This window comes from Eptesicus fuscus, chromosome 1, assembly GCF_027574615.1.
Source record: "Eptesicus fuscus isolate TK198812 chromosome 1, DD_ASM_mEF_20220401, whole genome shotgun sequence".
NCBI classification, from domain to species: domain Eukaryota; kingdom Metazoa; phylum Chordata; class Mammalia; order Chiroptera; family Vespertilionidae; genus Eptesicus; species Eptesicus fuscus.
Genome location: NC_072473.1, coordinates 97,431,436 through 97,445,781, shown reverse-complemented (window position 1 = coordinate 97,445,781; position 14,346 = coordinate 97,431,436). Strand labels below are relative to the sequence as shown.

Genomic DNA, 14,346 nt, shown 5'->3' with positions numbered 1-14,346 from the left:
CTTCCCCCTGGAAGGAAGACTGTCTTTCTTTTGACACATGGGGGCCATTCAGAAGAGTCTTTGAAAGCTAAACAAAGGTGATGGGCAGTTTAAAAAGTATTGTTAGAATTGGGGTGCTACAGAAAGTCTACTCTGGGCAGGAGAGATCATGAGCTATTTAAATAACTAGGAAGAGTCTGAGAAATGGCTGGGATAAGATTTAACCTGGAGAGTTTATCATATATTACTTTGCAGTACACATCCATAACACACAACTAGGACATGTGGGTCAGGACCAAGTGGTTGGCAACCTGAGTATTCATTATCTTTGGATTAGAGGAACCCATTCTCCTTCTCCCTCTTTGCCATCAAGAACCTCAAGAGTATGTTTAAAATATGTGATATTATAAAGGAAAAATTGTTATTCTTGCTCAAAATTTAGTTTGAATAGCACCATGATCAAGAATTCTTCTTACAATTTTCTTTTCCTAATAATGAATATGATCTAATGACCTTTTTTTTCCTCCCTGAAGCACACTTTATTTCTGGAAATGCAGATAAAGTGCAATGCAGGGAAACTCAATTATGACTTTTTTCTTTAAGATAAGGAGTTCAGTCAGTAACCCGGAGTTACCTATCATGACACATGCAAACATTGGCAGCTCAGAGTTAAAGAGTCAAAGGAGTGAATGTTAAGGCTTTCTTGTGTCCTTTTTCTGACTCATCTAGGGAGTTCACACTTTTCCTGGGGACACAGGGTTAGGACAAGTGTCAAGTTTTGATAGATAAGAAGACCTTGTGGTTATTTATAAAATCCACTTACAAAATAGCTTCTGGAGTATTCAGATGTGAGTATTTCCTGTGAGTTCTGCTTCTGCATCTTCAGCTTAGCGTAAAGGTGGAGAGCTGCTGAATGTTTAGGTCAGCTAGCAGTGATTAGCTTTGCTTTTTCATGAAACCTTGCATACAAATAATCGAGTACCTTATGAACAATCCACAGGGCCAAGGAAAGAAATATCACTTCTAGCAATGATTAGGGACTGCTTTATGGAGGGGGACTGGATTTAAACCGAATCATTCACAATGAGTAAATTCCAGTCTCCATCTCTCTTAAATATAATAGTCAGTTGAAAATGTCTACAGAAAAATAAAAGAAAATGTCTGCAGCATTCTTTATTAAAAAGCATCTATAGGTCATTCCCGGAGAGTTGCAAGATGGCGCCGTAGATAAACATCTGGGCTGCTGCCTTCCACAACAAGTTCCAAAACTACAACTAAAAGACAGAACGTCTATCACCCAGAACCACGGGAAAGCTGGCTGAGCGGAACCTCTACAACTAGACTGAAAGAGACGGGCACAATCAGGACACAAACGCTGAAAAACTGAGGTACAGGGGAGCACGCACGTGTTACGAGCTGGCGGCAGAGCCCAGCTAGAGGTGGGCGTTGCTTTCTTCAATCTGAAGAGAGACAAGCCCCCAATCGCTCTGAAATCCAGTTTCTGGGGAGAGACTGGGCTGTCTGCCATCAGGTCAGAGTGAGGGTGGCTATTAGCAGAGCTGCGTGGAGTACAATTGTTGGCTGCACCAGGGCACGCGAGACGGCGGGGACATGATTGCGGGACTTGTTTGGAGGCGGCTCACTGCCAGCCATTGCTGTTTGACACGCCCTAGCCTAGTGACGCCCTGAGACGCCACCCCTCACAATCTACAAACACACCCAAGCTCCTAGCAGTGGCTTTTGCATATGAATGGCCTTCTCTATTGCAGTTTAAACTAGTAAACTTGCAACCCTATAGACAGCTCCAAGGCCTCCAGGCTCCAAGCAGGGTGTAGAGGGCCTCGGTTCTAGCTGTCGCTCCTGCAGGGTAGCCTCAGACAGCAACTGAACTGCACCTCATTGGAGATCCAGAAGCCAATGCACCTAGTGGCCAGTGTGAGGCACCAGATTTCAACTCCTCACATCCATAAGTGACACACTTGAAAGGCGGACTCAGTGAGCACCAAAGCCCCACTCAAACAAGCCCTGTACCACAAGCGTGTCTCCAGTGCAGCAGTGCTTCCATTATAGACACAGCAGGTCCTCACAGCCAATTGGCCTGGAGGTCAATTCCTCCCAGTGTACCAACAGCAATCAAGGCTTTTAACTACACCAAGACTTTCCACTCAGCCCACAAAGGGGTGTACCAAGAGCGACCACCTAGCGTGATTGGGGAAGCTGAGCTACTGGCCCCTATAGATCACTGACCACACAAAGCCACTCCATCAACACAGGGAGGCAGCCAAAATGCGGAGACACCAAAGTATGTCACAAATAGAAGAGATGGAGGAAAGTAAACTAATGGACAACACATGTTCAGAACCACATTTATAAGGTTACTCAAGAATCTTCTAAAAACCGCTGAGAAACTTGAAGAGACCTTCAAGGACCTTAATGAGAATACCAAAAAAAAAAAAAAATGGAAAAGGACCAGTCAGAAATTATGCATACACTGTCTGAAATAAAGAATATACAGAAACTCAACTGTAGATCACCATACCCAAAGAGTCAAACCAAAGATCTGGAATATGAGGAACCAAAAAACACCCAACCAGAGAGGCAGAAAGAAAGAAGAATCCAAAAGTGTGAAGATAGTGTAAGGAGCCTCTGGGATGGCTTCAAGCGTATCAACATACGAATTTTGGGGGTGCCAGAAAAAGAGAGAGAGCAAGATACTGAAAACCTATTTGAAGAAATAATGACAGAAAACTTCCCCCACCTGGTGAAAGAAATAGACTTACAAGTTCAGAAAGCACACAGAACCCCAAACAAGAGGAATCCAAAGAGGACCACACCAAGACACATCATAATTAAAATGCCCAGGGCAAAAGACAAAGAAGGAATCTTGAAAGCAGCAAGAGAAAAACAGTTAGTTACCTACAAGGGAGTACTGATACGACTGTCAGCTGATTTCTCAACAGAAACTATGCAGGCCAGACGGGAGTGGAAAGAAATATTCAAAGTGATAACAGTAAGAACTTACACCCAAGATTATTCTACCCAGCAAAGCTATCATTCAGAATTGAAGGTCAGACGAAGAGCTTCACAGACAAGAAAAAGATAAAGGAGTTCATCACCACCAAACCAGGATTACATGAAATGCTGAAGGGTATTCTTTAAGAAGAGGAAGAAGAAAAAAAGGTAAAGGTAAAAAATTATGAACAAGAAAAAGACATCAAATACATACCTACCAACAAGTGAATCTACATATCAAGTGAATAAAAAATCTGAAGAACAGAATGGACTGGTGAATATAATAGAATCAGGGACATAGAAAGGGAGGGGATGGACAATTATCAGGGGGAAGGGGGTCTGAGGGGTGTGGGAAGAGATTGGACAAAAATCTTACACCTATGGATGAAGACAGTGGCGGGGGTTAAGGGCATGGGGTGGGGTGGGGAATCAGGTGGAGGGGAGCTATGGGGGGGGAGAGGAACACCTGTGATAATCTGAACAATAAAGATTTATTTTTTTAAAAAGCATCTATATATATAAAACCCTAATATGCAAATACGTAGACTGAATGGCAGAACAACCAGTGGAACGAACAGTCGCTATGATAGGCACTGACCACCAGGGGGCAGACGCTCAACACAGGAGCTACCCTCAGCCTGCAGGCCCCAACTGGCGGTGGCAGTGGTGCAAGCAGGAGCCCCCTGATGATAGCCCTGCCGATTGCCCTGCAGAGGGAGGTGACCAGCAGTGACGGTGGGAGACGGGGCTGGCGAGTGGGTGGATCTAGGCCAAGGCAGGTGGGAGCAGGGGCCCTAATCACCCTGCTGGTCATCCCACAAATCGGCCCTGATCACTGGCCAGGCCTAGGGACCCTACCTGTGCACAAATTTTGTTCACCAGGCCTCTAGTTTTCAATATCCATTAGCTGGTCATCATCCTTTGAAGGTAAATTTTCAGAAAAAATCAGATGCCATTAGAAGCTAAATCTGATTTAAAAATATGAATGATCAGCCCTGGCCTGTTTGGCTCAGTGGATAGAGTGTCGGCCTGTGGACTGAAGGATCCCAGGTTCTATTCCAGTCAAGGGCACATGCATGGATTGCAGGCTTGATCCCCAGTGGGGGACATGCAGGAGGCAGCCGATCAATGATTCTCTCTCATCGTTGATGTTTCCATCTCTCCCTCTCCCTTCCTCTCTGAATTCAATAAAAATTATTAATAAATAAATGAATAAATAAATAAATGATCAATGTATTATTCTTTGAGTCAAAAGCAACATCTGATGAGAAAATAATGAAATCTGCTCCTGTAAAAATAGTTAGGAAGATGATTGCAAGCTACAATTGTTCAAAATGGCTAAAAGACATGTATAGTGTTCACAAGAAATAAAGTAGAAAGTTTTGCAGAATTTGGGACATTGTTTTTGTCAATTTTCACTCTCGAGGACAGAATCATATTTTGGTGCTTTATTGATCACTGATGAGCAAGGGAGATGGACTCATAAAAGAAAAGGAACCTAGGAGTAGTGGCAGGCAAGGGATGTCGAATGTACATGCAGCAGAGGCCACAAGGCAAGACTCACATATCCTATATAATAAAGAGGTAATATGCAAATTGGCAATCACTGCAACACACAAGATGCCCCCCCCATGTAGTCAAATATGGCCACCCCCATGTGGACACAAGATGGCCACCACAAGATGGCCGGCAGGGAAGAGCAGTTGGGGGCAACCAGGCCTGCAAGGGATGGCAGTTGGGAGGGACCTGGCCTGCAGGGGAGGGCAGTTGGGGGCAACCAGGCCTGCAGGGGAAGGCAGTTGGGGATGACCAGGCCTGCAGGGGAGGGCAGTTGGGGGCAATCAAGCAGACAGGCAGGTGAGCAGTTGGGAGCCAGCAGTCCTGGATTGTGAGAGGGATGTCCCAGATTGGAGAGGGTGCAGGCTGGGCTGAGGGACACACACCCCCCCTGTGCTTGAATTTTGTACACCGGGCCTCTAGTTGGAGATAAAAGTACAAGAGGATTTATGGAAAATTTAACATAGTTATAAGCTATGAATGATGTTAAGTGAAAAATTAGGAAATAATTGTATAGTGCCTGGGTCCTCAAACTTTTTAAACAGCGGGCCAGATCATTGTCCCTCAGACCATTGGAGGGCCGGACTATAGTTTAAAAAAAAACTATGAACAAATTCCTATGCACACTGCACATATTTTACTTTGAAGTAAAAAAACAAAACGGCAAAAACACCCGCATGTGGCCCGCGGGCAGTAGTTTGAGGACGCCTGGTATAGTGTATGATTTCCACAACAATACATATTACAGATGGAAAAAATCTGTCTGTTTTTCTGAAATAAAGACACATCCACAAGATTGCCAAATTTCACAGGTACTCCCACAGTTTTTCAAAGTGGTGGTGGTCCCAGATATCTGGAAAGACTGGGACAAAATTGATGTAATGTTAACTGCATGAAATAATACACATTAGGGAAGGAAGAAGATTGTACTCCAAATCAGGGCAAAGGAAGTTTATACAGAGGTGTTGCCCATAAGTGCCTGTGGGTATCAAGCTCTTTGGCCCTCTGTTGTAGAGTGTTAAATATCTTCCCAAATGCTTTCATTGGTTACTAAAATGTTTATTCCTGGTCCTAACTGGTTTTGCTCAGTGGGTAGAGCATCAACCTGCAGACCAAAAGGTCCCAGATTCTATTTTATTCCAGTCAAGGGCACATACCTCGATTGCAGGCTTCTTTCCAATCCAGGCCCTGGTGGGGGCACATGTAGGAGTCAAGCAATTGATGTGTTTCTCTCACATCAATGTTTCTCTCTGTCTTTCCCTCTCTCTTCCAGTCTCTCTAAAAATCAATTGAAAAATATCCCCAGGTGATGACTAAAATAAAATTTAAAAAAATAAAATAAAATAAAATGTTTTTGTTAGGATTGCTGAAGGAGGAATGCTCGAGGCTAAAAGGGGTAAAGAATTATGAATTTATTAGGTCATCTGGATACCAGATGGGCTGAGCCCCAAAATGGCACCAGCACCCAAAGTTGAGGAGTCAGAGGTGTTGAAATATTCTAGGTGGGCTTTTTCTGGGTGGAGAATTCTCTGTGTAGGTCTGGATTCCTGGAAACTCTGGAGGGGAGAGATAATGGTCTTAGCAAGTGGAATGTGGTCTAGGCAAGTGGAATGTTCATTGTGAAGTGGTCTAAAGGTCAGTTCCCAGGGAGGGGGTATCAATTCATTCTTTGATCAGACCTAACAGTTTCCTCTTGTTTTTGTTGGATCCTGATAATGGGGAAGTAAAATAAATCAATTTGGGAACATCTCTGATGGCCTAAGAAAACAAAATGACACTTCTAGTTTCTTGAATTAAAAAAGTCTCATTATTGGGTTGTCATATTGAAAGAAATGCCAAATATTTAACTGAAGGTGCCTGGAGTTACATTCCAAACCATCAAGAAGAAATTAGAGATATTCAGAAAATCTGTGGTTATTTTGCTTGATATGCATTATTTTTAAGTGGTACAAATACTAACAGAATTTTATTTTCACTTCAATATTTAGTGTTTGAAGAATGTCTCCAAATTGGAGTCTCTTGCTATCTAGTCCTTTCTCCCTGACTACTGTGTTAAACACTGTGGGTTTCCTACCCAATACCCTTACCTTTCCCTTCTTCCTTCATAGCATAACCCAGGTTTTGTTCAACCTCTTCTGTTTTGCAATGCCCTTCCCCATACTTAAGTAACAACTTTTGATTAGAACTTCTGAGCCAAGGATTTCTTGGTAATGCTTAATTTGGTTTTGACAAAATGATGTAATTCTGGCCAATAAGACTTTAGTGTAAATCTGATGGAGGTTTCCTGGAAGGATTTCTTTGCTCTTAAAAAAGACCATAAGAGAGATATAGACTCTTTTGAGAACTTTGATGCTCCCTCAGTAGGAAGAAGGAATAATCTCACAAAACTTGTGTTTATTTTTTTTTATTCTCCATTTGCTACCTCAATCCAACTCCCCAAATCAAATATTTCCATATTTATAACTTATCTATTATGCATGAATCACATGATAATAACAAGATTATAAGAGCTGAAATCACAAAATAATATATTATAGAAAATGAAAACCACAAAATTAATGCAGAAACTTTTCAATTTCCAGATGATTTTTCCTTTCTTTTTCTTTATTGAATGTATTGGCATGACATCTATATATATAAAACCCTAATATGCAAATAGACTGAACAGCAGAACAACTGAACAACCCAACAACCAGTCGCTAAGACGTATGCTGACCACCAGGAGGTGGGCGTCGGCAGCAGATGGCAGAGCACGAAACATGGCGGGCATCAGTTGTGGAGGGATGGTGAAGCAGGTGAGTGGGGGCACCAGACCAAGGTGGGGCACTGCTGGGGCCTGATGTGGTGGAGATCTCCCTTTTCCATGGCCAGCACAGAAAGAGAGATGAAATTGGTTCTTGGTAGAGGCGGCCAGGGATTGAGAAATAATGAAATAAAGAGAGTTGACACAGAAATAGATTCAAGCTGGGTCACAGGTGGGTCACTGACCTCTTCTGCTGGAGAGACAGACAACTACCCTGAGCCACGCAGCACATTTATTTATCCTCCAATATACAAGGGGGTTTCTCCAGAAAACTTAGGATCAAAGGAGTTTGGGAGGGCCCAGGTCCATTTCATTTCCTCCTTTCCGGTGCTAGACTGGTTCCACATTTCAAAGCCCTCTTCTGGAACCTGGACAAAGGCAAGCCAGGAACTGACAACAACCCCGCACTCCTGGGGGGTTGCAACCGACATAACTCTGCCAATGTCTCGGGCTCAGTCAACAACAATCTAAAGAATGTCCATGTGTCTTCCCAGGGGGCCCTCTACATCTCCCCCATTTTGAATTTTTTAAAAAATCTTGCATTTACAGACCATAAATAAATGTATAAGAACAAAAAAAATGTTTGAGTCCCAATTTCAATGTCCAACATTTCCTCATGTGTACATGTTAGCAATGATATCTGGATGGTGGACAAATGGTGGCGATGCAGGCCCAACCGTCTCTGGTTTGGTCCTGGGCAACCTGCAGTGACGCACAGCTGCTGACTGCTAGCATGGCAAGGTGTCATCAACGTCTTCCATCTCTGGATTGTTTTTCCTCTTGTCTTCATGGCTGGAGCATTCCTGTCAATTCCTCTCCTGCAGGAATCCACATGGTCTTGGAGTTGTTTTCTGAAAATATACAAACATATTCTTGACCAAAAGTTAGTAAAGCAATCCTTTCTATAAATTTGACTTGGGATCTTTTTCATTTTTTGCCCAAGTGATTTTCCTTTGGCTTATTCTGACACCATGTGTGTTTTTTCATAGGTGTCCTGCTCTTAGTATTATAAATGAAAATTAGTTTTCAAAGTAAAACATTTTTCTGGATATTTTTCCTTACATAATATATTTCCACTATCCCCTTTTTTATTTAATTTTTTAGGAGGCTTTTGGAAAATTTTTATAATGCAGTCTTGATAACTTTAAATTTTTGCACAAAAAATATGACTGCTTTAGGTTCATTGCATGTTAAGCAATTTTACCATGAAATGAACTACCAATAGAAATTTTAGTTAATACTTTAGGAACAGCTTTTTGTACAATTAAATTTTCTTGAATATTCACTTATTTCATTTAGCAAATTTAAATTAATCTGAAAAGTTGACTATTTTACTGTCAAAATTTAATACTCTAACAACAATCTTAGTTTATCCTGTAAATATTAATGGAAAGGGTTATTTTGCATCCTTGAGAAAGCCCTGAGCATTCCTGGTGTTAGGCTGGATTTAGATATAGGGCAGCTGCCATGGGCCAACTCTCTGTTGCCTGGGTCCCAATCTAAGCTGGGCCAAGTCTCTTTCTGTTATCTGGGTCTCTTTCCAATTTGAGCTGGGCCAAGTCTCTGTATGTTGCCTGGGTCCCAATCTGAGCTGGGCATGGGAAGCGTGAAGCAGCCATGGGGCAGGAGACCTCCCTCAGAAGGGGCGAGTGTTCAAGCCCCTGCAATGTTGGGGGGGTGAGGATCTGTGCCCCACCTCTGTTGACCCCCAATTTCTCTCCTGATGGCCCCTCTGCGACTGTGCCTGTCTTAGGTTGTTCCTCCCTTGAGGAATCTTACCCGTCTTTGGCTAACCAGCCATCCTCCGGGGCCAAGCAGGGTGATGTGAGGTGAGGTTCTGTCTCCTTGGTAGCCTATGCCCCTATGGCCTCCATGCCCAGCACCTGCCTTGGGATCCCCTCGCTGGCTGGCGGGGCCCCGGCACTGATCACATATCTTGGGGAACCCAGGTTTCTTCTCCATGGAGGGCCCAGCTCACGCCATTGGGTGAGAGACAGATCCACGGTACCAGCCACCACGAGGCTTCAACCTCAGCATGAACTGAAAACTCGGGCAACAGCTGTGGGAGGGTCCCTCTTGGCAAAAAGGGTCAATATAGAATGCTTGGTGCCTTCCCAGGGGGCCTTCCACACAGTGGAAGGGATTAAATCCTTTCATGTCCTTTTTAGATTGCTGCCAAACATTCAAAGAATTAATTTGTAAGTTTGCTTGGGATAATTGTACAATATGCTGTTGTAAAATATTAAAATTATAATGAAATTGTAGAATAATATCATGTAAGGATATTCTTTGCTCTAGGCCATGGACATCAATTTAAAGAATATCCATGTGCATTCCCAGGGGCCTTCAATGTTAGCAATGTTTGTGCCACCATAGGACGTCTTATTCTCTTGACCAAGGTATAAACATCCTGAAGTTCCCCTTTTTGATAAGCAAATAGGGAGCTCCCCACTAAAGCCATTATAAGTATAATCACCTTGGGAAGAAGGAGTTATATGCTTGTCGGAGCTACCCCCGACCATATTGGTGTTGTTAGTAAATACTGGCACTGAATCTCCAGTCCAGGTGGCTGGATTGACCATAGGAAGGTCTGGAACATAAGTCCAGTAAGTTTCTGCTGCAGCCATACTTACCTGGCAGCTGACAAGTGCCATCATAGCAAGAAAAAGGTTGGAGGGGGTTACCTGAACCCCCTGTTCTTTCACCACTTGCTGGGCATCAGTGGTCAGCTTCTACAGTTGACCCCATGTGGGGACACAAGCTTCTCTTAGCCTGCTGCCTAACTCTTCTCTCCTTCTTTGGGGCTGGTGGCTGGGCTGGCATCATCACTGGAGGTGTGATATTCAGCTTCTTGAATGGTGGGATGAGTTGTACTTCCAGGTCCATGGTGGTGACGCACTGCTCGCTCTGGCACTCAGATGGGGTTAGAAGCACCTTCTGGGAAGATACAAACGTGGCCTTTTTCCCACTTCATTACTGGATCTGGCCCTTTCCACTGTCCTGTTTGCAAATCCTTCCATTGTGCCATACCGGCAGATGCCACGGCACCAGGAGTTTGATGCCTCTCTGCTGCTGTGTGACCTTCATCGACACAATTTAAAAAAAATTTAAAGTGTAAAGGGCATGATTTAACTGATTCTGTGGAGTAGGATTGTACCTCTCTCCCCCTTTTTGTTTTTGTAATTGAGTTTTTAAGGTTCGATTAGCTCTTTCTACAATTGCCTGTCCCTGGGGATTATAGGGAATTCCGTTTTTATGCATAATTTGGTATTGCTTACAAAATTGCTGAAAGGAGGAGCTGGTATATGCAGGTCCATTATCTGTTTTTATTTCTAGGGGCCGTCCCATGACTGGAAAAGCTGCTAGGCAGTGGTTAATTACATGCTTTGCACTTTCCCCTGTTCGGGAAGTAGCAAAAATGAAACATGAGCATGTGTCTATAGAGAAATGGACCCACCGAAATCTGTCAAATTCAGGCACATGAGTAACATACATTTGCCAGATTTGATTAGGTTTAAGTCCTTGGGGATTTACCCCTAATGCTGGCACAGGGAGGTGGATAACACACTGAGGGCATTACTTGACAATTTGGCGAGCCTGCTCTCGAGAAATATGGAATTTCTTGCACAAGGCAGAGGCATTTTGATGATGCAGGGCATGTGAGGCCTGTGCCATGGAAAATGGGGTGTTCTCCTCTACTGAGGCAATGAGACGATCTACTTCCTCATTACCTGCAGCCAAAGGACCTGGAAGGCCAGAATGGGATCTAATATGGCCAATAAAACACGGGAATTGCCGTTTTTGAATAACTCTTTGCAAGGTGATAAACAGATGGCATAGCTCTTCAGAGTTTGTATGCCCAATGGTAGCGGTTTCAATAATTGTAGCCATTCCAACTACATAAGCATTATTACTGTAGATGTTGACAGGTTCAGAGGCAAAGCTTTCTAAAGCATAAATGAGAGGTTGGATTTCTACTCGTTGTGCAGAGGAGTAATTTATCTGAATTACTTTAGAACTCTTTACACTATGAAATCCGGCTTTCCCTGAGCTGGACCCATCAGTGAAGATGGTTAGTGCTTGGGGGAGAGGTTGTTGCTTAACTATTTTTGGAAAGATAAAAGTTGTAACAACAAAAACTGTAAAATCTTATTAGCATGATAATGATTTCCAATTTGACCAGGATAAGCAAGAGCTGTTTGCCAATTAAGAGAGTATTGCCATAGCCAATTCTGCTGTGCTATGGTAAATGGCACTGTAATGAGGGAAGGTTCTTGCCCTACTAATTGAACTAGTCTGTACCATGCTTTTGCTATGAGCTGAGAAACCAAATCATGAAAAGGTGTTAATACTTTGGTTGGAGTATGGGCCAGGTGGAACCATTCTATTATTCCTGGGTCCTGCCAAATGACTCCCGTGGGAGTGTGAATAGTAGGGAAAATTAATACCTGAGGGGGTTTAGTTAAATCTACTCTCGCAAGCTGAGCAGCTTGAAGGGCAGCTTCTACTTTGGTTAAAGCAATACCAGCTTCTGCAGTTAACGGTCAAGGAGAAGATGGTGAGGAATCTCCTCGAAGAATACTATACAAAGGAGCTAAATCTGCAGTAGTCAATTTTAAGGAAGGATGGACCCAATTAATGTTCCCAAGTAACTTTTGAAAATCATTTAAAGTTACTAATGAATCCGTCCGAATTTGTAAGCATTGAGGATGCACAGTATGTCCTTCAATTAAACTGCCTAGATATTGGAAAGGAGAACTTTTCTGTACCTTTTCTAGTGCAATACACAGTCCCATAGTTAAGAGAGAGTGTTGTAAGTCTGCAAAAGCTTTATGAAGAGTGTCCACATTCTCATGAGCCAATAGGATGTCATCCATATAATGGATGATGTATGCCTGGGGGGTGCTGCTGCCTTATGGGGCGGATAGCTGCATCCACAAAAATCCTGGCATAACGTAGGACTGTTAGCCATTCCATGCGGCAGCACTTTCCAGCAGTATCTCTTTGATGGCTCTTCAAAGTTTATTGCAGGGACACTAAATGCAAATCGTTTACAGTCATCTGGATGCAAAGGTATAGTGAAAAAACAATCCTTTAAATCTAGAATGAGTAGTTCATAATTAAGAGGGATAGCAGTAGGTGAGGGCAGCCCTGATTGAAGGGGGCCCATGACCTCCTTGGTTTTATTTATTGCTCGGAGATCTTGCAAAAGTCTCCATGCACCTGATTTTTTCTTAATTACGAAAATAGGTGTATTCCAAGGACTCTAAGTAGGTTCAATATGACCAGCTTCAAGCTGTTCTTGTACTAGAAGCTGTGCTGCTTGAAGCTTCTCTCTAGTTAAGGGCCATTGGTTAACCCAAACAGGGTCGTTAGAGAGCCATGTAATTTTTGCTGCAGTCTTCTGGGTCGGAGAGACGACCAAGGCCCTTAATGAAAAGGCTGTGGCTCCCTGTATCCTAGCCCTCTTCTCCCTTGCAGGGTGGACATGAGGATAGGAGATAATCTGCCTTGCTGCCTTTTGCCTAGTCCTTAACGGGATAAAATCCTTGATTTAACATTTGAGCTGTAACCGCAGCATTGGGACTCATTAGTAATACTCCCATTTGCTCTAGAATGTCCCTTCCCCAGAAGTTAATAGGTAAATGATTAAGCACATAAGGTGTAAAATATCCTGTATTTCCTTCTAAATCTTCCCATTTGATGAGCTGCGCACTCTGTTGAGGCTCAGAGACTTGGCCAATGCCTTGTAGATTGGCAGTGGCTGTATTAAGAGGCCATGCAGGGGGCCAGTGCCTGGAGGCAATCACAGAAACATCTGCTTCTGTATCTATTGTTCCTAGGAAAACTTTCCCATTTAATTTTAATTCTAGCTCTGGGCGCCCTCTTTTAACTAGCTGCACCCAGTACATTTGATTAGAGGATCCAAATCCTCCTTCTCCCCAAAGCTCTGTGGAGAGAAGTTTCCCTGCTGTGCAATATGGCAAAATTATAATCTGGGCTATCCTAGTTTCTGGAAAAATTTGAATTATGGTATTTGTTGTTTGTGCTATAACTTTAATTTTACCAGTATAGTCTTGATCTATTACACCTGGTAAAACCTGAAAACCTTTCATAGTTAAACTACTTCTCCCTAAAATAAGTCCCATGGTGCCCTTAGGTAATGGTCCATAAATCCCTGTAGGGATTGCTTGTGGCCCCATATCTGGAGTTAGTACCTATTTGGAGGTGGGACAGAGTCCAATCCTGCACTTCCTGGGGTGGCGTGGTAGAGTTCTTTGACAGTGGGCCAATCAGCAGGCCTGTATGGTATGGCTGTGCCGGGGTGAGTGACAGTGCCCCTATTGTTTGGCGGGGCCGGGGTCAGCCCCACTTGCCATTTCCCTGATGTGGGTCAATAGGTCGGCCATCAATGTCTGTCTGGGAGCGGCAGCCACTGGCCCAGTGTTTCCCCTTGCAGCAGCGAGGACAAAGACTTGGCTGCCGAACAGGGAGACTAGGAGAACTTTCCTGTCCCCTTAAGGCAGCCCATTGCCTGCAATTCTTTGCAAAGTGGCCTGGTCTCCCACTAGTGAAACAAGTCCTTTTTTCTTTGCTCCCTGAATGGTCCCTCTGCAAAGACTCCTTCAATGCAGCAGCCAAAGTCACTCCCTGAACATAGGCAGGCCCAATATCAGCACAAATACAGATGAACTCAGAAATTGACCCCCTTTTTCTGTAGGGGTGTAGAGCCTCCTGACATGTTCTATTGGCATTCTCAAAAGCCAGTTGCTTCACTAGTAGGGATCTCACAACGGGATCTCCAACCATTCTGTCTACTGCCTGAAGCAACTGTGCCACAAAGTCTTGATAGGGCTCCTCTGGCCCCTGTATAATTTTTGTAATGTCCATGGTCTTTTCTCCCTTAGTGGGAAACTCCCTCCAAGCCTTAGTGCCACAAACATTTATCTGCTGATAAGCTTGCAAAGGGAACATCATCTGAGCCTGTAAGCTGT

At 43.5% G+C, this 14,346-nt stretch overlaps 1 non-coding gene across 1 annotated transcript; it reads left to right on the top strand.

The window, feature by feature from the left end:
* The first annotated feature begins 13,769 nt into the window (after window positions 1–13,769).
* On the top strand, window positions 13,770–13,848 carry MIR9225 (microRNA mir-9225). The gene has a single exon (NR_128932.2). It is a non-coding gene; the product is annotated as a microRNA mir-9225 (primary transcript).
* The last annotated feature ends 498 nt before the right edge of the window (window positions 13,849–14,346 follow it).